This window comes from Moschus berezovskii, chromosome X (genome assembly GCF_049115385.1).
Source record: "Moschus berezovskii isolate FMDL1 chromosome X, NW_MosBer_1.0, whole genome shotgun sequence".
Taxonomy (NCBI): Eukaryota; Metazoa; Chordata; class Mammalia; order Artiodactyla; family Moschidae; genus Moschus; species Moschus berezovskii.
This window is the reverse complement of record NC_142488.1, coordinates 111,905,071-111,932,698: the sequence shown is the minus strand read 5'-3', so window position 1 is coordinate 111,932,698 and position 27,628 is coordinate 111,905,071. Positions and strand designations below refer to the sequence as shown.

At 40.6% G+C, this 27,628-nt stretch overlaps 1 long non-coding RNA gene across 7 annotated transcripts in view; it reads right to left on the bottom strand.

The window, feature by feature from the left end:
- LOC129563799 (uncharacterized) overlaps positions 1–27,628 on the bottom strand; it is a 519,846-nt gene that overhangs the window by 163,433 nt on the left and 328,785 nt on the right. For 2 of the 7 annotated variants that reach the window (XR_016036930.1, XR_008687426.2), the window contains exon 5: positions 23,745–24,020. The exons of the other annotated variants lie outside the window; for them this stretch is intronic. This is a non-coding gene — a long non-coding RNA (uncharacterized LOC129563799). Of the gene's footprint in view, positions 1–23,744; positions 24,021–27,628 lie in introns of those variants that run through there. 7 annotated transcript variants of the gene reach the window in all.

Sequence of the window (27,628 nt, the reverse complement as noted above, 5' to 3'; positions counted from 1 at the left end):
GTCCAATCCATTTGGTTAGCAAATCCCACTGGCCTACCTTAATATTTCCAAAATTCAACCACTTTTCAAGTCCTCTACCACATCACTGTGGTCTAAGTCACCATCCTCTCTTACATGAATTATTTATAATAGCCTCCTAACATCTTCTTGCATTTATTTCTCACTGTTCCCTACAGTTTGTTTTGAACATAGCAGCTGGCAAGTCTATTAAAATGTAAGTCACATCATATGCATCCTCATCTCAAAACCCATCTTTACAAAGCCTACTAAAAGCCTTTCTCCCCTCACTGTTTCCCTTCTGACCTTATATCCTACTACGCTGCACCTAACTCACTCTACCCTAAGTATGCTGGCCTCCTTGCTCTTCCATGAATGAACTAAGCAAGACTCCACCTCAGTTTTGTGCTTTATGTTCACTCTACCTGGAAAACACTGACCCCACATATCTATATGGACACCTCCCTCAACTCTTTCAAGGTTTTGCACAAATCTAATTATCAGTGAGGCCTAACCTAGCCCTATTTAATACTGTAACTGCACACTCCATCCTAGCCTGTGATATACCTTCTCTCAATTATTTTCCCCCAACATATTATAAATTTGAATTTTCTGTTTACTGTCTATCTCCAGAAATACACACCAGAATATAAGCTAAATTAGAGTATGAACTACCATCTGCTTTGTTCAGTCAAATCCCCAGCACCTAGAATTATTCCTGGAATTTTAAAAGTAATGAACAAATAAATTATCTCAGGTAAGTTAAATTAAACTGTGTAAAATTTGACTCATTTGCAAAGTGCAGAGACCACTGCTACCTATCTCATAAAGTTGCACTGAAGATTGAGTAAATACATATAAGGTCTTTGGCAAACTACCTCAACAAGTATTCAATATTTGCAGCTATTATTACTATGGGGCTTCCCTGGTGGCTCAGTGGTAAAGAACCCGCCTGCAAATGCAGGAGTCATGGGTTCAATCTCTGGGTCATGAAGATCCCCCTGGAGAAGGAACACAAACCACTTCAGTATTCTTGCCTGGGAAACCCCATGGACACAGAAGCCTGGGAGGCTATAGTCCATGGGGTCGCAAAGAGTCGGACTTGATTTAGCGACTGAGTGATGGACAGGGAGGCCTGGCGTGCTGTGATTCATGGGGTCGCAGAGAGTCAGACACGACTTGAGCGACTGAACTGAACTGAACTGATGCATGCACATTGTTACAATGACTCACTAAGAGGATACAAGTATGTACAGGAAAGGAAGGAGAAAGGACAGGGGTCAGAAACTTTGAAATCCAGGCCCCTAATGTCTAATGAGGGGAAGTGGGGTAGGATGGAGGACATAAAACACCTCAGTCTTCACTGGAGACTTGAGGGAATGTATGAGATTTGAACAAAAGAAAGTACATGTGATGTGTGTGATATATGATATGATACCGCCTTAAGGTGACCGTGAGCCTGTCTACGGGCCCACTTTTCCACTAAGGTTGTAGCAGCAAAAAGTTGTTGATTAAGTACCCTGGCTGTTCCTATGACTGAGCCAACACCCAGGAAACAAGCAAAGGGCTTTCTTTAGCTCTTTTTAAGTTGCCAAAGAAATGTCACGTTTTATTTTCCAAATAGAAATGGAGGAAATTCCTATAAGGAAAAGAAGCATAAATTTCAACTAAGAAGAAGTTATTAGAGGCCAGAAGTAGTAAAATTTTAAGAATTTAGAAACATGTAGTGATAGCTTTTATGAGGCATTCTGCCTTCCTTAAGTTCAGAGTTTATATACAGCCTTAAATTAAGCTTTGCAGATTTTGACAGTGCTAGTTCAGAGTTTGGATATTTTCTTACTGCCTTATTATGCTGGGAAAGGGGCCATTGGCAGTTTTCTTTCAGCACCTGAAAACATTTCTATAAAAAATTCATCAACCATTAATTTATTTCAATGACATATTTAGCTTTTCAATTCCAAGGCTGCAGCTGCTGCCATATTGTGATGAAAATATGTTGAGGTGATGGTCCTCTGCCTGCTAAAGAGCAAGCATGGTCTGACCTAACCCCTGAGACACTTCCCACACAATTTTAAAAGGAGAAGAATACTCAGAAAGAATACAAAATGGAAAAGACATAGAGACACCACCAAAGTCCCCTCTCAAGGGAGAGGGTCTGATCACCAAGTAAGTAATCAGGACAAGTAGGGATGTGAAATGAGGTTGAGGGGAAACTAGAATTGACAGTGGAGGAGGTAGACATTGAGAATCAGTTGGAGCCTTCAGATCATCCACCTTTGGGGGAGCTGGAATTTTCTCCACTAACCTTCCTTTCCTAAGTTCTCTGCAGAAAGAGAGGTCTATAGAATCCTGGGAAATCCACACCTGAAACACATTAGAAGAATTGAATCTAAGTCAACAGGGGGCAAACACTACAATACACTGTTCCCATGGAGTACCTATTGTTCCAGTAGCTGGAGCAACCTTGGAAGACATCCTTCAGCTTTTAGGCCCTTCAGAGATTACCTTATCCAGAGAAAATCATCTTGCCCAAAGTCATGATCCTTCTTGGGGCAGCCATATCCAATGACTTATTGATGAGCTTCCCTCAGTCCGCAAAGAATCTGCCTGCAATGCAGGAGGCCCAGATTCGATTCCTGGGTCAGGAAGACCCCTGGAGAAGGAAATGGCAACCCACTCCAGTACTCTTGCCTGCAGTATCCCATGAACAAAGGAGCCTGGCAGTCTACAGTCCATGGGGTCACAAGAGTTGGACACGACATAGCAACTAAACCACCATAATGGCCAGGCCTTTCTGAACCAAGTAAGGAAAACACTGAAGGACATTTTTTAGTTCCAGATTTCCCTAGCTAAAGATTAGCTAAGGCTGCTGTTGAGCCTGTAGCTCAGATTATCTGGCTATCCATTACTGCTTCTTTCCTTTCCCTTCCATACACGTTAATCCCAAGGGAACTCCTCAATAAATATCCTACAACCTATATGCCATCTCAGAGTTGCTTCCTAGGGAACCTAACCGATGAAAACATAGGCAATGATGTCAGAAATGTTCAGTATATTCTAGTTCATTAAACATTGATTCAATAGAGGACTTTTTCTAGGTATTGGGGATAGATCACTGAACAACTTCCTGCTGTCATGGAGCCTGTGTTTTAGTGAAGGGTAGCAAGCAATGGACAAATTAGCAAATAGATAATACATCAAATAATGATAAATATTATGAGAAAAAAATGATAAAGGAGCATGTGGGAAACTACAGGTATGGTTTATATAGATTCTGTGGTCACAAATGTCCTCAATGAGAAAGTGACATACAAGACAGACTGTCATATAAACATATTACAGAAAGAGCATTCCAAGCAGTTGGAACCATAAATGTCTTACTGTGCACAGGAACTAGGCATGTTCTTGAAATTGAAAGAAGGTCCATATGACTGGAGTAAGAGGAAAGTAGAGATGAAGGTGAAGAGGTAGCTAGGGGCCAGATTATGGTAAGTATTCTGGGTTTCATTGTATGTATATTTGGAAGTTATCAGAGTATACAAAGCAAGACATGAGATTATCTGGTTTATATTTTTATGATATGACTCTAGCTACTGTGAAGAAAAAAAATTAAAAGGAAAATAAAAATGAAAAAATCAATTAGAAGGCTACAGCAGAAGTCCAGGGTTAGAGAGAATGGTGGCTTGAATTGTGTAGCAAGAATGGACATGAAGAAAGGTGTGGAGATCATAGATATATTTTAGAACTACTGCATGCAAGCTTGCTAATGAATTGGATATAAAGGATAAGGGAGAGAGATCTTAGAGAAGATTCTGATTTTGAATTGAAACATCAAATTATAGTTCATTGGGCTTCCCAACCCCTACTCAAGTACTATGCTGAGTGCTCCAGAGGTCAAATTGATGAATCACGTGAGGGCCCCAAATTCAAAGAATTGAGAAACAGGATATAGGAGATTATACACACACACACACATAAACAGACACATATATACACATATCTATGACTGTAAAGTGAGTTAGGAAGTAGCACATGCCAAAGAAATACACATTTTTTATTGTCCTCTACTTGCTTCATGCATATTAACCTTGTTCCTCAGTCTGACACATATGTGTTCTTGCTATGAAGCTATGCAATTATTTGGTATTAAAGAGATACATGGCTTCCCTGGTAGCTCAGATGGTAAAGAATCTGCCTGCAGTGCAGGAGACCAAGGTTTGATTCCTGGGTCTGGACATTCCCTGGAGAAGCGAATGGCAACCCACTCCAATATTCTTGCCTGCAGAATTCCATGGACAGAGGAGCCTGACGGGCTACAGTCTATGGGGTCTCAAAGAGTCAGACACAACTGAGCAACTAACACACACAAAGAGATACATATTAGTTGCTGGATTAACCAGCAACTCTCTCCAGGATACTTATCAATGCCTTATTCTTTTAAAAAAATTAAAGCAAATAACTATTTTACATTTGCCATGAAATGGTTTAAGAATCTCAGTGCCAAATTTGTGTTCTGTCTAAAAGTGGGGTAAATGAATTATTTTGTCTCAATTAACCAATGAGCATCTATTCAGAAAAACAAGGCACTAGTTCAGTTTATTATGGAACCTTATTATAGCAAAGACTAGCTCTTCTCCAATATCCTTTCCCTACTTCCTTCTTAGAAATACAACTTCTAGTTTTTACTTGGAGACATGGCCATCACAAAGACAGACTGTATTTTCCAAATCCCTTGAATGGCCATATGACAAAGTTCTGTCCATAGGATGAGAATAAAAATGCCCTCCCAACACCTTCTCTTTCCAAATGACCACAAAGTGTCCATCCTATCTACAGTTTGAACATCACTTTTGAACTATAAGGTAGAAGTAAAGTCCTGCACCTGATGGATTCATAAGTAAATTCCATCCAACATTTATAAAAAATTTATCACCAATGTTTCTCAAACTTTCAAAAATGAACTCAAGAGAAAGGAATACTTCATAGCACATTCTATGAGGCCAGTTCAATTCAGTCAGTCATGTCTGACTCTTTGAAACCCCATAGACTGTAGCACACCAAGCTTCCCTGTCCATCGCCAACTCCCAGAGCTTGCTCAAACTCATGTCCATTGAGTCAATATGAAGACAGATAAAAACATCACAGGAAAAAAAATCACAGACCCATATACCAAATATAGATTCAAAACTCCCCAACAAAAGATTAGTAAATTGAACAAAACAGCATATTAAAAGGATTATTCACCATAATCAAGTGAAATTTATACCAGGAATGCAAGAGTGTTTCAACCAAAGGAAACCAGTGTAATACCTCACATTAATAGAATAAAGAGGAAAAAACCACAGATCATCTAAATTAAAGCAGAAAAGGCATCTGACAGAATACAGCACCCTTTCATGATACAAACTCTCAGAAAACAAGAATGTTTTACCACAAGAAAAAAGTTTGGGTTTAAATACTGGTTCTGCCACTAAATGTATGCAGTTGAGCAAGTCATTTAATCTTTTAGCACCTCTTATAAAGTGTTGAGGTAGGTAAGTTCTCAAAACTTCATGTGGTGCATGTAAGGAACTTCACAAAATATCTGGAACAGAGCAAGTCCTCAATAAAAGTTAAATATTATTATTGGGGCTCCCCTGGTGGCTCATTAAAGAATCTGCCTGTAATGTGGGACACCCGGGCTCGATCCCTGGGTCAGGAAATCCCCTGGAGAAGGGCATGGCTACCCACTGCAGTATTCTTGCCTGAAGAAGTCCATGGACAGAGAAGCCCAGTGGGCTACAGTCCATGGGATCACAAAAAGTCGGACACAACTGAGGAACTAACGCACACATTGCTTCCCTGCTGGCTCAGTGGTAAACAATCTGCCTGGAATGCAGGAGAGATAAGAGACATGAGTTCAATCCCTGGGTCAGAAGATCCCCTGGAGGAGGATGTGGCAACCCACTTGAGTATTCTTCCCTAGGAAATCCCAAAGAGAGAGGACCCTGGTGGACTACCATCCGTGGGGTCACAAAAGACTCAAAGGTGACTTAACAATTAAACAATAACAACAAGCTTGGCTTGAAGAGGCCAAGAAAGATTGAAGGCAAAAGGAGATAGGGGAGGCAGAGGATGAGGTGGTTAGATAGCATCACCAACCAAATAGACATGAATTTGAGCAAAGTACAGAAGATACTGGAGGACAGAGGAGCCTGGCATGCTGTAGTCTATGTGGTCACAAAGTGCAGGGCATGACTTAGTGACTGAACAACAACAACATATTATTACTGTAAAGGAATATAATTTCTTATGCTAAGAAATAATGCATTCCTAATTACAAAGTTCAGGAAATGAATGCTGTCTAAGCACGGATCCTTCTACAAAATACTATAAAGCATGGATTAGTAAAGTTTTCCTATAAAAAGCCATAGAGTAACCAAATATACTAAGCTGTGCAGGCCATACAGTCTCCGTTTCAACTATTTGACTCTGCTGTTATAGCACAAAAATTGCCATAGAGAATGAGTGTGACTGTGTACAATAAAACTTTATTCACAAAACAGGTGATGGCCAGACTTGGCCTACAGACTGTAGTCTGCTGACTCAGTCAGTGCTAGACATTTGGCTTGAATAAACTACTAGCACATATGGATAAATTCAGGCATACATTTGTTTCCTTCTGAATGGACTATTTTGAAGAACAATGAAACTCTTCTTCCCTTAAAACAAACAGTTAACTCTGACTACAGAAGATGGTGGAGGAATAGGACGGGGAAACCACTTTCTCCCCACAAATTCACCGAAGGATCATTTGAACACTGAGCAAATTCCACAAAACAACTTCTGAACGCTGTTGGAGGATATCAGGCACCCAGAAAGGCAGCCCATTGTCTTCAAAAGGAGATGTTTTATCATCAGTGCGGTATGGATGGAGAAGTCTTAAGGCTACAGTAAGAATAAGACTGAAAATCAGAGGCAGGAGGCTTAAATCCAAAACTTTAGAATACCAGAAAACTCATGACTCCAAGGAACATTAATTGACAAGAGCTCATCCAAAAGCCTCCACACCTACACTGAAACCAAGCTCCACCCAAGAGCCAACAAGTTCCAGAGCAAGACATACCATGCTAATTCTCCAACAATGCAGGAACAGAGCCCTGAGCATTAATATACAGGCTGCCCAAAGTCGCACCAAACCCATAGACATCTCAAAACTCACTAGTGGACACTACATTACACTCCAGAGAGAAGAGATCCGGCTTCACCCACCAGAACACCGACACAAGCTTCCCTAACCAGGAAACCTTGACAAGCCACTCATCCAACCCCACCCACAGGGAGGAACCTCCACAATAAAGAGAAACCACAAACTGCCAGAATACGGAAAGGCCATCCCAAACACAGCAATATAAGCAAGATGAAAAGGCAGAGAAACACCCAGCAGGTAAAGGAACAGGATAAATGCCCACCAAACCAAACAAAAGAGGAGGAAATAGGGAGTCTACCTGAAAAATAATTCAGAATACTGATAGTAAAAATGATCAAAAATCTTGAAAACAAAATGGAGTTACAGACAAATAGTCTGGAGACAAGGATTGAGAAGATGCAAGAAATGATTAACAAGGACCTGGAAGAAATAAAAAAGAGTCAATCAATAATGAATAATGCAATAACTGAGATAAAAAACACTCTTGAGAGACCCAACAGTAGAATAATGGAGGCAGAAGATAGGATAAGTGAGGTGGAAGACAGAATTGTGGAAATAAAGGAAGCAGAGAGGAAAAAAGAATTAAAAGAAATGAGGACAACCTCAGAGACCTCTGGGACAATGTCAAACACCGTAACATTCGAATCATAGGAGTCCCAGAAGAAGAAGACAAAAAGAAATGCCACAAGAAAACACTTGAGATAATAGTTGAAAACTTCCCTAAAATGGGGAAGGAAATAGCCACCCAAGACCAAGAAACCCAGAGAGTCCCAAACAGGATAAACCCAAGGTGAAACACCCCAAGACACATATTAATCAAATTAACAAAGATCAAACACAAAGAACAAATATTAAAAGCAGCAAGGGAAAAACAACAAATAACACACAAGGAGATTCCCATAAGGATAACAGCTGGTCTTTCAATAGAAACTCTTCAGGACAGAAGGGAATGGCAGGAAATACTTAAAGTGATGAAAGAGAAAACCTACAACCCAGATTACTGTATCCACCAAGGATCTCATTCAAATATGAAGGAGAAATCAAAAGCTTTACAGACACGCAAAAGCTGAGAGAATTCAGCACCACCAAACCAGCTCTTCAACAAATGTTAAAGGATCTTCTCTAAACAGGAAACACAGAAAAGGTTTCTAAACTCGAAGCCAAAACATGTTGTAAAGTAAATGGCAATGGGATCATACTTATCAATAAATTACCTCAAATGTAAATGGGTTGAATGCCCCAGTCAAAAGACAAACACTGGCTGAATGGATTCAGAAACAAGACCCCTATATATGCTGCCTAAAAGAGACTACCTCAAAACAAGGGAAATGTACAGACTGAAAGTGAAGGGATGGAAAAAGATATTTCATGCAAATGGAGACCAAAAGAAAGCAGGAGTAGCAATACTCATATCAGATAAAATAGACTTTGAAATAAAGGCCGTGAAAAGAGACAAAGAAGGACACTACATAATGATCAAAGGGTCAATCCAAGAAGATATAACAATTATAAATATATATGCACCCAACATTGGAGAAGGCAATGGCAAGCCACTCCAGTACTCTTGCCTAGAAAATCCCATGGATGGAGGAGCCTAGTGGGCTGCAGTCCGTGGGGTCGCTAAGAGTCGGACACGACTGAGCGACTTCACTTTCACTTTTCACTTTCACCCATTGGAGAAGGAAATGGCAACCCACTCCAGTGTTCTTGCCTGGAGAATCCCAGGGACGGGGGAGCCTGGTGGGCTGCCGTCTATGGGGTCACACAGAGTCGGACACGACTGAAGTGACTTAGCAGCAGCAGCATGCACCCAACATAGGAGCACTGCAATATGCAAGGCAAATGCTAACAAGTATGAAAGGGGAAATTAACAATAACACAATAATAGTGGGAGACTTTAATATCCCACTCACACCTATGGATAAACTAAACAGAAAATCAGCAAGGAAAATACAAACTTCAAATGGACCAGTTAGACCTAATTGATATCTATAGGACATTTCACCCCAAAAGAATGAATTTCACCTTTTTCTCAAGTGCACACAGAACCTTCTCCAGGATAGATCACATCCGGGGCCATAAATCTAGGCTTGGTAAATATAAAAAAACTGAAATCATTCCAAGCATCTTTTCTGATCACAACTTGGTAAGATTAGATGTCAACTACAGGAAAAAACTATTCAAAATACAAACATATGGAGGCTAAACAACACACTTCTGAATAATCAGCAAATCACAAAGGAAATAAAAATATGCATAGAAATGAATGAAAATAAAAACACAACAACCCAAAACCTATGGGATTCAGTAAAAGCAGTGGTAAGGGGAAGGTTCATATCAATACAAGCTTACCTCAAGAAACAAGAGAAAAGTCAAATATCATGGACACCATATCTTTGACAAAGGAGGCAAAAATACACAATGGAGAAAAGACAATCTCTTTAACAAGTGGTACTGGGAAAACTGGTCAACCACTTGTAAAATAATGAAACTAGAACACTTTCTAACATCAAACACAAAAATAAACTCAAAATAGATTAAAGATCTAAACTTAAGACCAGAAACTATAAAACTCCTAGAGGAAAACATAGGCAAAATACTCTCCAACATAAATCACAGCAGGATCCTCTATGTCCCACCTCCCAGAGTCATGGAAATAAAAGCAAAAATAAACAAATTGGACCTAATTAAATTTAAAAGTTTTTGCTCAACAAAGGAAACTATAATAAGGTGAAAAGATAGCCTTCAGAATGGGAGAAAATAATAGCAAACGAAGCAACTGACAAAGAATTAATCTCAAAAATATACAAGCAGTTCCTGCAACTCAATTCCAGAAAAATAAATGACCAAATCAAAAAATGGGCCAAAGGACAAACACATGAAAAGATGCTCAACATCACTCATTATCAGAGAAACGCAAATCAAAACCACAATGAGGTACCATCTCATGCCAGTCAGAATGGCTGCTATCCAAAAGTCTACAAACAATAAATGCTGGAGAGGGTGTGGAGAAAAAGGAACCCTCTTACACTATCGGTGGGAATGCAAACTAGTACAGCCACTGTGGAGAACAGTGTGGACAGTCCATTAAAAATTGGAAATAGAACTGCCGTACGACCCAGCAATCCCACTGCTGAGCATACACACTGAGGAAACCAGAATTGAAAGAGACATGTGTGCCCCAATGTTCATCGCAGCACTGTTTATAGTAGCCAGGACATGGAAGCAACCTAGATGCCCACTGGAAGATGAATGGATAAGAAAGCTGTGGTATATATACACAATGGAATATTACTCAGCCATTAAAAAGAATGCATTTGAACCAGTTCTAATGAGGTGGATGAAACTGGAGCCTATTATACAGAGTGAAGTAAGCCAGAAAGAAAAACACCAATACAGTATACTAACGCATATATATGGAATTTAGAAAGATGGTAATGATGACCCTATATGCAAGACACCAAAAGAGACACAGATGTAAAGAACAGTCTTTTGGACTCTGTGGGAGAGGGTGAGGGTGGGATGATTTGAGAGGGTAGCGTTGAAACGTGTATATTATCATATCTGAAGAGGATCGCTGGTCCAGGTTCCATGCATGAGACAGGGTGCTCAGGGCTGGTGCACTGGGATGACCCTGAGGGATGGGATGGGGAGGGAGGTGGGAGGGAGTTTCTCGATGGGGAATACATGTGCGCCCGTGGCTGACTCATGTCGATGTATAACAAAAACCACTACAATATTGTAAAGTAATTAGCCTCCAATTAAATAAATTTATTTAAAACATTTTACTGATTGCTTTTTTCTTTGCTAAACATGTTAACTGATGCTAATACTTTACCAGATGTGCCCAAAGGGCCAAAAGAGAATTTTGAAACCTAAATGTAGATACCCTTTGTGACATTTTAGTTGGTTCTTCCTATCAATTAAAATAATACTCTCCTCATTCACTATATTGCTATGAAAATTATTATCTACAAAATGCTTCAAAGTTATAAGGGTTAAGTTTCAGTATATAGTTATACATCCAGAATTCCTTTATTAACTATGCAATTTTTCTCATTACACAGGTGAAATACAATAAATTTAATCTTAGTTATCTTTCATTCCATCAGTGAGTTCATATTTAATATGGTTTTGAGAACCAGAATGAAAACCTGAATTCCCCTAGAATTTACAGGTTCTCAATTAAAGACTTGGCCCACAATTACCAAACATAGCCACCAAAATATATGGCTCCAGCAAAGAAGGGGGCAACTGTCCATAGTTTCATTAAAGGATTCCTCTTGGAATTTCCCTTTAGACGAGGTCTTAAACACTCTCCTTCACCCAACACACTCTACTCAGGTACTCTGTACTATATTTTTAATCACAAAATGTTTCACTGCTGCTGCTAAGTCACTTCAGTCATGTTCGACTCTGTGTGACCCCATAGATGGAAGCCCACCAGGCTTCCCCGTCCCTGGGATTCTCCAGGCAAGAACACTGGAGTGGGTTGCCATTTCCTTCTCCAATGTGTGAAAGTGGAAAGTGAAGTCGCTCAGTCGTGTCCGACCCTTAGCGACCCCACGGACTGCAGCCTACCAGGCTCCTCCATCCATGGGATTTTCTAGGCAATAGTACTGGAGTGGCTTGAATTACAATCAGAATACCCACAGTATTTCTCAGAAATCCAGCACACCAAAAGTTACTTCACTTGCCGTTTCTTATTAAGAAGAAAACAGACAAGCCATACTGTTCATATTGCTGAGGCAAGACAGCCTCTCCTAGAATCTTGCTCTTCTTTCCTCCACATGTCCCTTAGCATTTATGACTGTAGTTTCAAATAAAAGTTCAAACCCCACTGCAATCATTGAGGGACTGTCCAGAGTTTGTGTGTGTTGATCTGCTCCACCTTAAGCTGTTCAAGAGACAAAGACTCAAACTTATAAAAATACCTCAATTGGAGGTTTATTATAAAATGGATTAATCACAGGATTTTTATAATAGCTTCATAAGCACAAGTTAACAATAGTTCAATGAACAAAAATTGATGTTCACTAGTTAACTTCTTGGAAACATTTCTACTGCATTAATCACACTGCATCTGGAATGCAGATACTTCATACATTGTACAAAAAAAAAATTAGACTGGCAAGGATTGGGAAGTCTCTGAGTATTCTCATAGTGTTTCCTACAGCAGGCCTCGACTTCTTAGTGAAATAATTTTTTGCTTAAAGTATCCATGAAAGGGTATTTAACTTTAAGTAGTCATTGAACTTTTGTAAAGTAGACTTTGCAACCCTAGAGAGAAACACTGTTACACAAGTATGGGGATTTGCTCTTGTCTATTGACAACAAAGCACAATGATTTTCTTTAACACTAAAGTGGACATATGTATCCTGTTTCTATTATACAATAATGTCTCCAACAACAATCTCCCTTTTAGGAAGCCTCTATGAACAGTCTCTACTCAATGACCTGAATGTGCAAGATAGTCAGTAAAATAGAGAACAGTAACTTCAAGACTCAAGTTGTTCCTGACACCAAAATGGAGTCCTAAGTCTTAATATGATTATCAGGCAGCAAAGAAAACTGAGCATGAGCAACACCTTTTGGTTTCAGACCACAGTTGTTCTATTTCCTTACTGTATGACCTTAGAAAATGTACTTAAGCTCCTAAGCACAGATTCCTTTCTCTTAATTCTAGATTCCTCATCTGTATAATCAGGATAAGATACATCACCCATAGTAGTCATTCAAACATTTTGGAAATAATTTCAACCAAAAGAGGGGGAAAAAAACAAATTTTCAAGTAATCCTGAAAAAAATCCCACTAATCAGAACCTTCCATGCTTTCCTCCTTCCCACACCCCAGCATTCAGGTTAACAGAGGTTTCCTTATCACAGGTGCAGGAAAGAGTAAAGTAGCTCAGAAGCAGCTGGCTTCTCTCAACTGATTCATAAAAAATGGAATACCACTTCCAGCAGCTATTATAATGCCACCTCCCCTATTTTCCAAACCCCACTTTGCAACCAGTGATTTAAAAAAAAAGAGCACAATCATCTCTCCCCTTAAAGCAACTCTGTGTGAATTCTTCAGTTACCTCTCATGTATTCAGGAAAGGCTGGACCAATCAGACATTAGTTGGGCTCCAGGCTGCTTCTTCTCTGATCTGCCCTTGGCTTCCTTAGCTCCCAGACTAGATGGCAGGCAGAAAAACAAAAAGTGGAAATTCCAAGTAGAAAAACATAGACTGTTGCTTAACAGATCCAATTAAAGGTTTATAGTTTGGGTGAACCCTCAGTAAAATGGGGTTTACTTTGAAAGATTAATTTCTCTTCATTATCCATGACTCATTAGTGTGGTTAGTAAAAAAAAAATGATATATCTAGTCCTCCTTTCTAGGAGAAGGCAATGGCACCCCACTCCAGTACTCTTGCCTGGAAAATCTCATGGACAGAGGAGCCTGGTGGGCTGCAGCCCATGGGGTCGTGAAGAGTCAGACACAACTGAAGTGACTTAGCAGCAGCAGCAGCAGCAGCAGCAGTCCTCCTTTCTAATGCGAGTCTGGAGGGACATAATATTTAGCCATGCATATTAGATAATAATAAAATATCTAACAGAAAACTGAGGTTTCAGAGGGAGGAGCTGGTTTGACTTCATATAAAACAGAATCTGCAATACATTGAAGGTGCCTCGACCAACAAACTACTGTATAATTCTAAGAGTGATTTCTTATTTACAGTCTCAGTAGCTTCCAGTTTGATACACAAGATACCATCTCTTGCTAAGCATTTCATCGAAGTGTTCATTTATCTGTCATGCAATGCTAAAATTTGACAACAGATAAGTTGAGGAAATCTTTGATACTACACCAGAAGAGACAGCAAATGATACAGCATCTCTACCCTCAACTGTCTCAGCATCATCTTTATTTGTTTATTTACTTTTGGCTCTGCTGGATCTCTGTTGCTATGTGCAGGCTTTTCTTTAGTTACAGCAAGCAGGGGCCACTCTCTCTCTAGTTGTGGTGTTCAAGCATATGGGATCTTCCCAGACCAGGAATCAAACCCATGTCTCCTGCACTGGCAGGTGGACTCTCATTCACTGTACCCATCCGGGACGACCTCAGCATTATCTTGAAGAACATATTTTAAGAGCTTTTACTGAAATTTGCTTTCCTCCCAGAAAAAGAGAGTTCTTCATTTAACAAAACTATGCTTTTCAAGATAGTGATGAGACACTTTGCCCAAGTCTAAAGAAGCAAAAAAGGAAAATATCTAGAAGTGATTATGGGCTACACACATCGAGATCCAACCTGTGATTCTTAAAAGTTCAAATTCTGTTCCATTTTGTTTCTTTACAATCTGTCACTTTATAATCCTATCTCCCTCCATTTTAAATAGTTGCTCAGGGAAAATACTGGGACAACAAAGTTCACTTAACCAGCCAAGAGAGTAAGATAGATGCTCTCCATTCTCCAGGTATGAGGGGGGGATGTGGGGTTTTGATGCTCTCACAGGTCTAAAGATTAAGTCTCTTGGGTTTTCCAGGGTAAGACAGAAGGCAAAGGGTAGAACACAAAAGAGAGACCACCTGAAAGGAGAGCATTAGCCGCTGATCACAGAAAAGAGGTTTTTATTCATCAGTGAGCTAAAGCTCAAATTAAAACAGATCTAAGAATTAAAAATAACTCAATAAATGGTGTAAGGGTGTACAGAGGGACAGTTTTCTCCTAGAACTAAATGTTAAAGAGTTGAAGGAGTACAGTTGATAATAAATAAGAAAACTTAACTATGAAGTTTTCCCAGAAAACTCTCTCAGAAAGTCTAATTTCCCCAAGTTGTTATCATTGTAAAACACTCATAAGGAAATTTGCTTCATTAAATAACAGCAAACAAGTTTATAAGGGAGGATTTTCGTAATAAGCCAAAATCTGCTTTCCCTGTAACTCCTATATATTACTTCTAGCTCAGTCCTTTAGATCAAGAGAGCAACCTAGTCCCACTTCCTAATAATCATCTGATGATCAAATATTTGAAGACAGTTATCTCCATAAGTCTTCTCTCTGTAAGTGAGACAACCTTTATTCTGTCAACCTTTTTGTTATGACATAGTATGCAGAGATCATATGTTAGACATTTTGATTATGCTCCATAGTTCAGTTCAGTTGCTCAGTCATGTTGGACTCTTTGTGACCCCATAGACTGCAGTATGCCAGGCTTCCTTGTCCATCACCAACTCCCAGAATTTACTCAAACTCATGCCCATTGTGTCAGTGATGCCATCCAACCATCTCGTCCTCTGTCGTTGTCCACTTCTCCTCCTGCCCTCAATCTTTCCAGCATCAGGGTCTTTTCAAATGAGTCACCTCTTCGCATCAGGTGCCCAAAGTATTGGAGTTTCAGCTTCAACATCAGTCCTTCCAATGACTATTCAGGACTGATTTCCTTTAGAATGGACTGGTTGGATCTCCTTGCAGTCCAAGGGACTCTCAAGAGTCTTCTCCAACACCACAGTTCAAAAGCATCAATTCTTCAGCGCTCAGCTTTCTTTACAGTCCAACTCCCACATAAGGACTTCTTAAAAAATTAAGGTTCATGTCATTTAAGAGTTTCTTATATTAATATTAATTAACATTAATATAGTAATATTAATTAACTTTAATATAGTAATATTAAGTTTATTATGTTAATTTCAATAAACTCTTATAGTAAGAGTTTCTTATATTAATATAACTTATATATTAATGTTTCTTATATAACTCTTATTATGTAAGAGTATCTTATATAAATAATTTCTTATATTAATACTAGGTTCTTATATTAATATCTATTTTATATTAATAACAATTAATATTTTATTAATATAAGTATTATATTAAGACTTATATTAAAGTATTTTAACTTTAAAAAGACAAGTAGACATTTTGATTTCTGCCTCAAGACTTATGAATCATATGACTTGTAACTCTCTTTCACTACCTGGTGGCAGAGCACTGCTTGAGGATTGGTTATGAAAGAATAAATGAAATGTTAAAACAATAAAAATTACAGTCTCAGGGTGATAGCTTTCTGACATCACCCAACTTTCTCATCAGAAATCAATGGCCTAAATTTCCATTGCTAATGATCTGCTAGTTTTCAAACTTATTTTAAAAGCCAAGACAACCTTTTCTTCAAATAGAGGAAATATAATGAAGTAGTTAAGTACAGCCTGACCTCAAACCCCAGTTCTACCACATACTAGTTGTTTAGCCTTGAGCAAATTACATTAATTTGTCTGTGCTTTCAGCTTCTGTAAAATGAGAATAATGTCAACTTCTGAGGTTGTTTTGAGTTTTAAATAATATGTAGTGTTGAGAACAATGTATGGCAAAAGTGTCTTTCATCCATCTTCTAGGCTCACTGTTAAAGAATCCACGTGCCAAACAAGAGATGCAGGTTCAATCCCTGGGTCAGGAAGATCCCATAGAGAAGGAAATGGCAACCCTCTCCAGTATTCTTGCCTAGAAAATACCATGGACAGAGGAAACTGGCAGGCTACAGTTCATGGAGTTGCAAAAGAGTTGGACATGACTTAGTAAGTAAACAACAAGAACAGGTACTATGTAAGTGTTTGCTATTGTAATCCTAAGAAAATTTTACCAGGAAGCTAAATGGAATGCAAAATGATATAAAAGTGCAAAAAAGATATGAGGCCCTGCTTAATTTGACTAAAACATGCTATAGCCCTATGGAAACTGTGAGAGACTTTATTTTCTTGGGCTCGAAAATCACTGCAGATGGTGGCTGCAGCCATGAAATTAAAAGATGCTTACTCCTTGGAAGAAAAGCTGTGACAAACCTAGACAGCATAGTAAAAAGCAGAGGTATCACTTTACTGACAAAGGTCCATATAGTCAAAGCTATCAGAGAGCTGACTCATTGGAAAAGACCCTGATGCTGGGAAAGATTGATGGTAGGAGGAGAAGGGGATGACAGAGAATGAGATGGTTGGATAGCATCAATGACTCAATGGACATGAGTTTGAGCAAGCTTCGAAGATGAAGGACAGGGAAGCATGGTGTGCTGCAGTCCATGAGGTCACAAAGAGTCGGACATGACTGAGGGACTGAACAACAAATAGTCCTAATTATACCACAACCCACTCCACCCTTTATTCTAGTCGGGTTCATAGCATCAAAACTTGAAGTCCACACTAAATTATTTTAGTTCTTGGAGTTAAAGAACAGAGTCATCAGAAAGTCTAAGTTAAAAGTAAATTATCTACTACTAATACTCCAGAATGAGTTATCTTGGAAGTTATCAGTCACCTTGGAATGTAGTAAAGCCCTCTGAAAACAAAGCACAGAGTAAGTTTGTTTTGTTTTTTAGTAAGTGAGAAAGGAAGAATATATTTGAATCATGGTCAATCAGCCAAACAGAGCAGATATGGAGAGAAAGTACTGTGACAAAATAATGCTATGGCTGACAACAGAGATACCTAACTATCATTGAGGGTTTACAATCTGAGAGTTGGACCATAAAGGAGGCTCAGCACCAAAAAATTGATGTGCTGCTGGGGAAGACTCTTGAGAGTCCCTTGGACTGCAAGGAGATCAAACCATTCAATTCGAGAAGAAATCAACCCTGAATTGGAAGGACTGATGCTGAAGCCCCAATATTTTGTCCACCTGATGCGAAGAGTTGAATCATTGGAAAAGACCCTGATGCTGGGAAAGATTGAAGGCAAAAGGAGAAGGGGGTAGCAGAGGATGAGATGGTTAGATAGCATCACCAGTCGGACAAAACTTAGTGACTGAACAGCAGCAACAGTAACAATGTGTTAAATCAAACTACTTTATAGGCTAATTTTTCAAGACTCAGAACAAATTTATGGGAGAGGGGCTGTTAACATCCCTTATCAGCCCAGTTTTACACATGCAGATAACTGTCACAAAGAGGTTAAATAACTGGCCCAAAGTTGTACAGCTAGTAAATGGCTGAGTTGAAATTCAAACCCTAGACATTGCTAGACACACATAAGCCCAGTATCAGTGAATGTCCTAAAGGAATGCAAGGCAAGAGGAGACACAAATCACTGAGAACACTCAATCATTCTCTGTATCACCTTGATTCTTATACAGCAAAGTCATCATAAGACTGTGAACTCTGGAGCCAGACAGAAATATGTTAAAATTCTTGTTTCCATCCCTTACATGTGTGCTTGAGCAAGATACTGAGTATCTTGAAGCCCCAATATTATTCCATGTTGTCTTGAGTAAAAATCATGTGTGCATATCACCTAGCACTCTTGCACACAGCAGGCTTTCAGCAAGTGACATCATTTTTGTCAATGCTCTTTGTGTTTTCAAAACACGGTATTTGTAACTTTTGCCCCTCAACTCAGTTCCAAAATTGGCATCATTCCTATAGCACAGAAAGGACACAGAGAAAGTAATTTAAACAGAACTGGGGCCTCCCAGGTGGTTCAGTAGTAAAGAATCTGCCTGCAATGCAGAAGACCCAGGTTCAATCCCTGGGTCGGGAAGATCCCATGGAGAAGGGAATGGCTACCCAATTCAGTATTCTTGCCTGGAGAATGCCATGGACAGAGGAGCCTGGTGGGCTACAGTCCATGGGGTCACAAAGAGTCAGACACAACTGATCATGCACACACAACAGTTAAGTAATCCCATGGCAGGAACTCAAATTGGAAATTTCCTAGTGTCCAACCCAGTAATTTGCAACTTTCAGCTTCCTCTGGCAACTTTGTAAGTTTTTCTTCTTCCCAAATCTGTGTTTCTCATCCAAAGAAGAAAGTGAGCACTTGTAATCAAAGTCAAATGAAAATTAGACAGATTTCCTGAGTGACAGGATGATCCTCTTGCCTTTTCTGGGGGAATATTGGTTCCTGCCAACCAACTGGCAGAGAAAAAAGTGACAGCAAGCCACATAAGTACAAGTATCAGTGGGTGGAGAAATGTCAGAAACAAAGAAGGCTCTTTACAATATTAAATGCAAACTCATTTACTGGTGGCTGCAGATAAGATGGAAGAGTTTACCATCGACAGGGACTGTGACAGTGATGAATGAAACAATTCTGGAACTGTGAAGGAAAGTGGCCTCCGAGAAGGGGGACAGGCATTTAAGGAGAAGCATGAGGATGCTGTGGGCGGGGGGAACAGGAAGAGAATGAGAACTAGTTATGTGTGGGCCGAGGCATTTTCAGTGGCAGAACAAAAAAATATAGAAATAATGCTGCTGGTACTTAAAAAGCCCAGGCAGGCATCAATTGCCACTCACTCGTAGTCCCCCACACTCGAAAATCAGGGAAGGTATAGCTTCAAAGGAAGAATGAGGGGGAAGGGAAAATGGGTAAGATACATTTTGAGAAATGAAATTATATGGGGTCAGTTATCAAAGCCACAAAGAAAGAAAAGGATCCCATGGCAAGGGCCAGTATAACGGCAGATGTAATCCGTGAATACACAAACAGCTATCCCTCAGCACTTAAGAGGCACTGTTATCGAAGGACTAGGGAAGTTTGAAAGTCCTTGTTCCAAGTTCTTTTCACTCCCTGTTTAAAAGATGACACGCTGCCAGAAATAAAGCAAGCCTGAGTCATAGTTTGGAATTGAAAGAAAGTGTTGAAAATGGAAGTTGAGTTATGGAAATGGGTTTGTTTCTCATAAATGAAAATAAAAAAATTTGGCTCACTGTAATTCTCTAAAAGCTACTGGGAAGACACAGAACTCTGCACAGTTCATTTTTAAGTACTTGACTATTTTGGTGACTATAAGCATGTGTTTTAGGTTCATTCTCCCCATTATCCCTTGACGAAGCTGTGGTATTTGTGTTTCTCAAGCAAAGCTCCATCATGTTGTCTGAAATCCTTCCATTCACTCTGCAAGTACTGAGTGTGCTCCTACTGGGTGGCACACATGGTGTCAGATGCTACCAGATTGGAGAGTGCAAAAAGAAATGTCAGACACAATTTAGAGATGAACTACAAAAACATCAACAGGTATGAGGCAAGTAAATCCCAATTCATGGACAAGTTGACAACACACAACAGATCCCAAGGCTGGGCAGTAAATGAAAGGGGCAACCAGGAAGTGAAGGGAACTCTGAAAACCAGGAAAATCTTCATGGTCTTGAGGACCATGAAGGACACACACTAGAGGAGATGAGCCTTAAGTAATGGATCAGATTTGAACCAGGAGGGAGGAAGAAGAAAGACCATTCCAAAATGGGAAGGTCCTTCTAATAACAAGTTTCTCTTCTTCAAGCCAAAGACCCATAGCTTGATGAATTTAAAAAAAAAATCCAAAGGCCAAGTTTTCTATATTTTTCAAACCTTTTAATAGCCTTATAATTGACTTTTTATCCTTGCCTTTTACGTTCAAAACTCCATTTCTTGGTTTATAATCTTTTCCTACTTGCAAGTGTGTATGCTAAGTTGCTTCAGTCATGTCCAACTCTTTGCAACCCCATGGACTGTAGCCCATGAGGCTCCTCTGTCCATGGGGATTCTCTGGGCAAGAATACTGGATTGGGTTCCCATGCCCTCCTCCAGGGGATCTTCCTGACCCAGGGATCAAACCTGCTTCTCTTATGTCTCCTGCATTGGCAGGTAGGTTCTTTACCACTAGTGCCACCTGAGAAGCCCTACTTGAGTAGTCCTCACACCTGAGCATGAACCTGAGTTCATGCACTTGTGGAGTTTGTTAAACAGGCTGGTCTCTGATTCAGCCTATTGAGGCCAGGGCCCCAAATGTGCATTTTTAACCAGATTCCTCTCCAAACTGAATTTTTTATAAGTGGTCAAAGACAGCCAGGCTTTGAGGAAACATTAGTGCTACTCCAACCAAAAATGGATCCCATAAGTCTCATGATAGAACTCAGCCAGAAAGAACTTGGAGAATAAATGTAGAGGTTTCAGATCTGACCCCGGACCTTCCTCACCACCACCCTCAACCTCCACTGCTTTATTCCATGGAATATAGGAAAAGTGAGTCCCAACTGTCAGAAGGAATAAACATCAAAACAGTACACACATACGCATGCACTCAAAAAACAAAGAACACCAAATTAATACTGAAAAACTGGCCCCACTTTAACTCAAAACCTACAAAGTTCACATAGGTTCAAAGTCCAACCAAAAAAATAAAATGTACCCTCCCATTCAAGCTGGGCTGCCTTGGCCTGAACAGTGACCTCAGAGCCATCAATCGAATAGCAACTAATAAAAGAAAAATCTATACTAGTCCTAAGTCTCCAAAACCCAATACATCACATCTTCAATAGTAGAAGCTATGAGGCCATTACTATTGCCTGTGAGGTTAGAGAAAATATTTCAGTACTTAACCCATACTTCCTAGGCTGCCCAAAAACCCTCCTAAAGTGCAGCTCTGAGCAAGGTACTGATTGCTCCAAAACATGGCACCAACAACCCACTGTCTACTCTATAGAATAAAACACCTCTTAATCCCACAGACAAATGCTTCCGCCCCTTGATCTGACCCCCACCTATAAAACCTTGTCTACTACTATTTCTATATTCCATACTTCTATGACACGAGACTATTCCCCTTGTACAGACCTAACCTGGACTTTTCCACCTCTATTGGCACTTAACATGCTAGTCCCTCTAACCAAAATGTCCACAAATTGTGCCCTCTCCCCTTGCCTTCACATGTCTCCACGGAGAATCCCCTGCCCCCAGCAAAAAGTAACTTCCCTCTCTTTGGCGCTTCCCCCATATTTGGTAGCTCCTTTATGACACAGTATATTCAGCCTGCTTTGTGTGTCATCATGTATATCTCGTTTCTCCTATTAAATTGTTAAACCCCCTGAGGTGCCATGTCTTATCTCTCACAGCTCCCAAAGAAGTGATTTACAAGATTTATGAATGTTTTCATGCTGGTACAGAAGGGGTTAAACACAGACTGTATAATAACAGACAGACGGTCTGAGAAGTACTTTTCTATCAGTAGAACTGGCATCTCTCCAATATGGACAGACTGGATCTTGCTAATTAAAGCACATTTTCCTAAAGATATTATAACATGTGATTCGTTCATTTTTTTTTCAAATTTCAATGATAAGAATCATTTGAAATTTCTGAGATATGAGAGTAAGATGAGAGCACCAAGTTTGAAAGTCCAAGCTGTTTTCCATCCATCCATCCTTCACTTCCCCTGCATTCAGTTCAGTTCAGTTCAGTCGCTCAGTCGTGTCCGACTCTTTGCGACCCCATGAATCACAGCACGCCAGGCCTCCCTGTCCATCACCAACTCCCGGAGTTCACTCAAACTCATGTCCATCGAGTCGGTGATGCCATCCAGCCATTTCATTCTCTGTCGTCTCCTTCTCCTCCCGCCCCCAATCCCTCCCAGCATCAGAGTCTTTTCCAGCGAGTCAACTCGTCGCATGAGGTGGCCAAAATATTGGAGTTTCAGCTTTAGCATCAGTCCTTCCAATGAACACCCAAGACTGATCTCCTTTAAATGGACTGGTTGGATCTCCTTGCAGTCCAAGGGACTCTCAAGAGTCTTCTCCAGCACCACAGTTCAGAAGCATCAATTCTTCGGCGATCAGCCTTCTTCACAGTCCAACTCTCACATCCATACATGACCACGGGAAAAATGATAGCCTTGACTAGGCTGACCTTGGTTAGCAAAGTAATGTCTCTGCTTTTCAATATGCTATCCAGGTTGGTCAAAACTTTCCTTCCAAGGAGTAAGCGTCTTTCAATTTCAGGACTGCAATCAGCATCTGCAGTGATTTTGGAGCCCCAAAAAATAAAGTCTGACACTGTTTCCACTGTTTCCCCATCTATTTCCCATGAAGTGATGGGACCAGATGCCATGATCCTTGTTTTCTAAATGTTGAGCTTCAGGCCAACCTTTTCACTCTCCTCTTTCACTTTCCTCAAGAGGCTTTTGAGTTTCTCTTCACTTTCTGCCATAAGGGTGGTATCATCTGCATATCTGAGGTTATTGATATTTCTCCCAGCAATCTTGATTCCAGCTTGTGCTTCTTCCAGCCCAGCGTTCCTCATGATGTACTGTGCATAAGTTAAATAAGCAGGGTGACAATATACAACCTTGACATACTCCTTTTCCTATTTGGAACCAGTCTGTTGTTCCATGTCCAGTTCTAACTGTTGCTTCCTGACCTGCATACAGGTTGCTCAAGAGGCAGGTCAGGTGGTCTGGTATTCCCATCTGTTTCAGAATTTTCCAGTTTATTGTGATCCACAGAGTCAAAGACTTTGGCATAGTCAATGAAGCAGAAATATATGTTTTTCTGGAACTCTCTTGCTTTCTCCATGATCCAGCGGATGTTGGCAATTTGATCTCTGGTGCCTCTGCCTTTTCTAAAACCTGCTTGAACATCTGGGAGTTCACGGTTCACATATTGCTGGAGCCTGGCTTGGAGAATTTTGAGCATGACTTTACTCGCGTGCGAGATGAGTGCAATTGTGCGGTAGTTTGATCATCCTTTGGCATTCCCTTTCTTTGGGATTGGAATGAAGACTGACCTTTTCCAGTCCTGTGGCCACTGCTGAGTTTTCCAAATTTGCTGGCATATTGAGTGCAGCACTTTCACAGCATCATCTTTCAGGATTTGAAATAGCTCAATTGGAATTCCATCACCTCCACTAGCTTTGTTTGTAGTGATGCTCTCCAAGGCCCACTTGACTTTACATTCCAAGATGTCTGGCTCCAGGTGAGTGATCACACCATCGTGATTATCTTGGTCATGAAGATCATTTTTGTACAGTTCTTCTGTGTATTCTTGCCACCTCTTGTTAATATCTTCTGCTTCGGTTAGGTCCATACCATTTCTTTCCTTTATTGAGCCCTTGGAAACGAACAGAAATCATTGTCATTTTTAAGATTGCATCCAAGTACTGCATTTTGGACTCTTTTTTGACCATGATGGCTACTCTATTTCTTCTAAGGGAGTCCTGCCCACAGTAGTAGATACAATGGTCATCTGAGTTAAATTCACCCATTCCAGTCCATTTTAGTTCACTGATTCCTAGAATGTCTGTGCTCACTCTTGCCATCTCCTGTTTGACCACTTCCAATTTGCCTTGATTCATGGACCTAATGTTCCAGGTTCCTATGCAATATTGCTCTTTACAGCACCGGACCTTGCTTCTATTATCGGTCACATCCCCAACTGGGTTTTGGTTTTGCTTTTGCTCCATCCCTTCATTCCTGCTAGAGTTATTTCTCCACTGATCTCCAGTAGCATACTGGGCACCTACCGACCTGGGGAGTTCCTCATTCAGTATCCTATCGTTTTGCCTTTTGATACTGTTCATGGGGTTCTCAAGGCAAGTATACTGAAGTGGTTTGCATTCCCTTCTCCACATTAATGTCATAGGAAGCACCAAATGTAGGGCAGAAAGGAGGAAGAGGGGCGATGGATCACAACAGGAGACAGATTGTGAAGAGCCTTGCACATCATGTCAGGAAGTGTGGATTTGATGTTCAGCTAAACAGGAAACAATGAAGGGTTTTTAGCAGGGGAATGAGACAATCAGATTTATGTTTAGGAAAATCAATGGTACATGTGTGGAGAATGGATTGAAGAGAGGCAGGACTAGAGGTAGAGAACACAATGAATAGGTTGGCTCAATAAGCTGAATCCTGTCCCCTTTGGCTTTCTCCTCTACCCCATCTTCACACCAGTCAGTGCCTGAGGCTACTCTTTGATTCCTTGTGTCACTGCAGGTGGCTCTCGGACTGGAAGGAGAACTGGCCGATGCTTGGTCTTTGTCTTCACAGAAAATATTCAACCAACTTGGCACCTAAATGCCCTCCACAGTGATAGCAAAAGGGAGGGCTCAAGCGGGAACAGCTCAATCACCCACTCACTAGAGTGTGGCTCTTACACTGAAAACCTCCTCCAGACCCTCCTGGATGTCTCCTATAGTCAGTCTGGCAAAAATAATCTGAGCTCAAATAATTCTGTTATTTGACTAGAGCAACAGAGGCGTTTAAAACAGAGACAAACCCATTGTCTTTGTTAATTTATCACAGAAGCCCTATTTTCATTTCCACCTCTATTTTGCAAAGCCCTGGTAAACATCTGATTTTTCCTGAATAATTCCTTACTGTCTCTCTCTGTTCCAGCAGGCTGCCTGCAAGCAGCTCGCCACTTAACTTGGGCACTTTCCCATAATTGATTTTTCACCTTAGATACCATCTTTAACTGCAAAATATCTGAGAAAAATAGCCCAGGTTGAAGATTAACACCTTCAGTTTGACTGATACTGCTGACCTGTGGTGACTGATAGGAGAATCTTAAAGTGAAGCTAACCTTGATCTCAGCTCAGCCTGGTGTGGATGGAGGCATTGCTAGTTCACACCCAATAAGAGGTCCCCAGTGGCTGTTCTTGAGGCTGACCAAACTTAGTACAGTGTTTCCTTCAAGTAAAATGAGCCACAGGCAGAGAGGTCTTCCAGGCACAGAAGTCTTAGGTCGTATGGTAGCATGCTTGTATCTTCATCAGTCTTCACAGATGAAATCTATCCCATTGGGCATGTTGGACACGTCTTACCAGATTCTTTTAGTGGAGCAGCCAAAGGTAGGAAAGAGAGTGATATCTGGACTCCCATGGAGACAAAAAGTCAACTCCAGACATTCTCTGGGTGTGATCGTGAGGCCCAGAGCCCAGTCTTTACTTACTTGAATACTAACATTTGCTGGGTGCTCAGCTCACACAGCAGGTGACCCAAGAGACAACACCCATATATAACAAAAGAACTACAACTCCATTGCCAATCAATTCAAAAGTGTTAAGCTAACTCCAGGAGTTGGTGATGGACAGGGTGGCCTGGCATGCTGTGATTCGTGGGGTCGCAAAGAGTCAGACACAACTGAGCGACTGAACTGAACTAAACTGAAGCTATGTGGTAAAGAACCCACCTGCTAATGCAGGAGGTGCAAGAAACACAAGAGACATAGGTTTGACCCCTGGGTTGGGAAGATCCCCTGGAGAAGGGCATGGCAACCCACTCCAGTATTCATGCCTGGAGAATTCCATAGACAGAGAAGCCTGGCAGGTTCATAGGGTCACAAAGAGTTGAACATGACTGAAGTGACTTAGCACACATGGGGCTTCCCAGGTGGCGCTAGAGGTAAAGGTCTGGCCTGCCAACGCAGGAGCCACAGGAGACAAGGGTTCAATCCCTGGATTGGGAATATCCCCTGGAGGAGGAAATGGCAACCCACTCCAGTAGTCTTGCCTGGAAAATTCTATAGACTACAGAATGGGCTACAGTCCATGGGGTCGCAGAGTCAGACACAACCAAGGCAACTGAACACATGTGACATCAAAGCAGACAAGATGGGGTTAAGAAAAAGCCTTCAAAGGCATGACAAATTAGGAGAGAGGAGAGGTTTCAGGGGGAATACAAGTAACTTTTTTAAAAACTTACGATTGACTGAATATCTACCATGGTTGCTGCTGCTGCTGCTAAGTCACTTCAGTCGTGTCCGACTCTGTGTGACCCCATAGACGGAAGCCCACCAGGCTGCCCCGTCCCTGGGATTCTCCAGGCAAGAACACTGGAGTGGGTTGCCATTTCCTTCTACCATGGTTAAGGCACTATTATTTTACATTATTCCTTTTAAGCTAATATCAGTAGTATTATGCCCCATTTTACAAACAAGGATTTGAGGATGGGCATGTTTAAATTACTTGCCCAAACTTAAATAAGGTGACATGTAGCATGGCCAGAAGTCAAACTCAAACCAGCCTGACTTTAGAGCCCATGCTCTTAGAACTACACTCCACTCTTCTTCCAGAATGATCCTGTACTCTGGAACAAGATGGTTGAGCTGACTGGGAAGACAGAATTGGAAAAGATACTGGAAGGGGTTTTACACACCCATGTATATCTCTCCTCAACAGTATCAATAATTCATTCAAATCTGACTCTAAAAAGTCCTGAGTGCCCTCTTTCTCCTCTGAGCACAAAGGCTTCACTAATTGCCAACAGAATGGAAAGCCACGAATCTCCTTCTCAGTTTTGATAAAGTTAGCGCAAGTTTCAAACAACACGCAAAGGGAAACAAATCTAAGAATTTTTAGTTCAAGCAACAATTCTGTTTCCATGGAAACACATAAGGGCAAACTGTAGGAAAGACAGCATAGGCAGGCTTCACCTCTACCCTATGAGCTGCAAAGCTATTTTTCCCTTTGAAATTAAGAAACCCTGTGTAAACAAGCCATTAAGGCAGGGTGGCTGGTGGGTTATCAGTAAAGAAGGGATTTAACAATAATGGGATTATAAGAACAATTTGAATTCAACAGAGTTCCTGGCCCTTTGAATTATTTTAGTTAATTTGGTTAATTCTCCTTTGATAGATCAAGATTCTTTGCTGTATAAATATTAACTTCCTGAATCTCCAGCAATAAACTACAAGATCTGGTTATTTTGGGGACAGTAAGG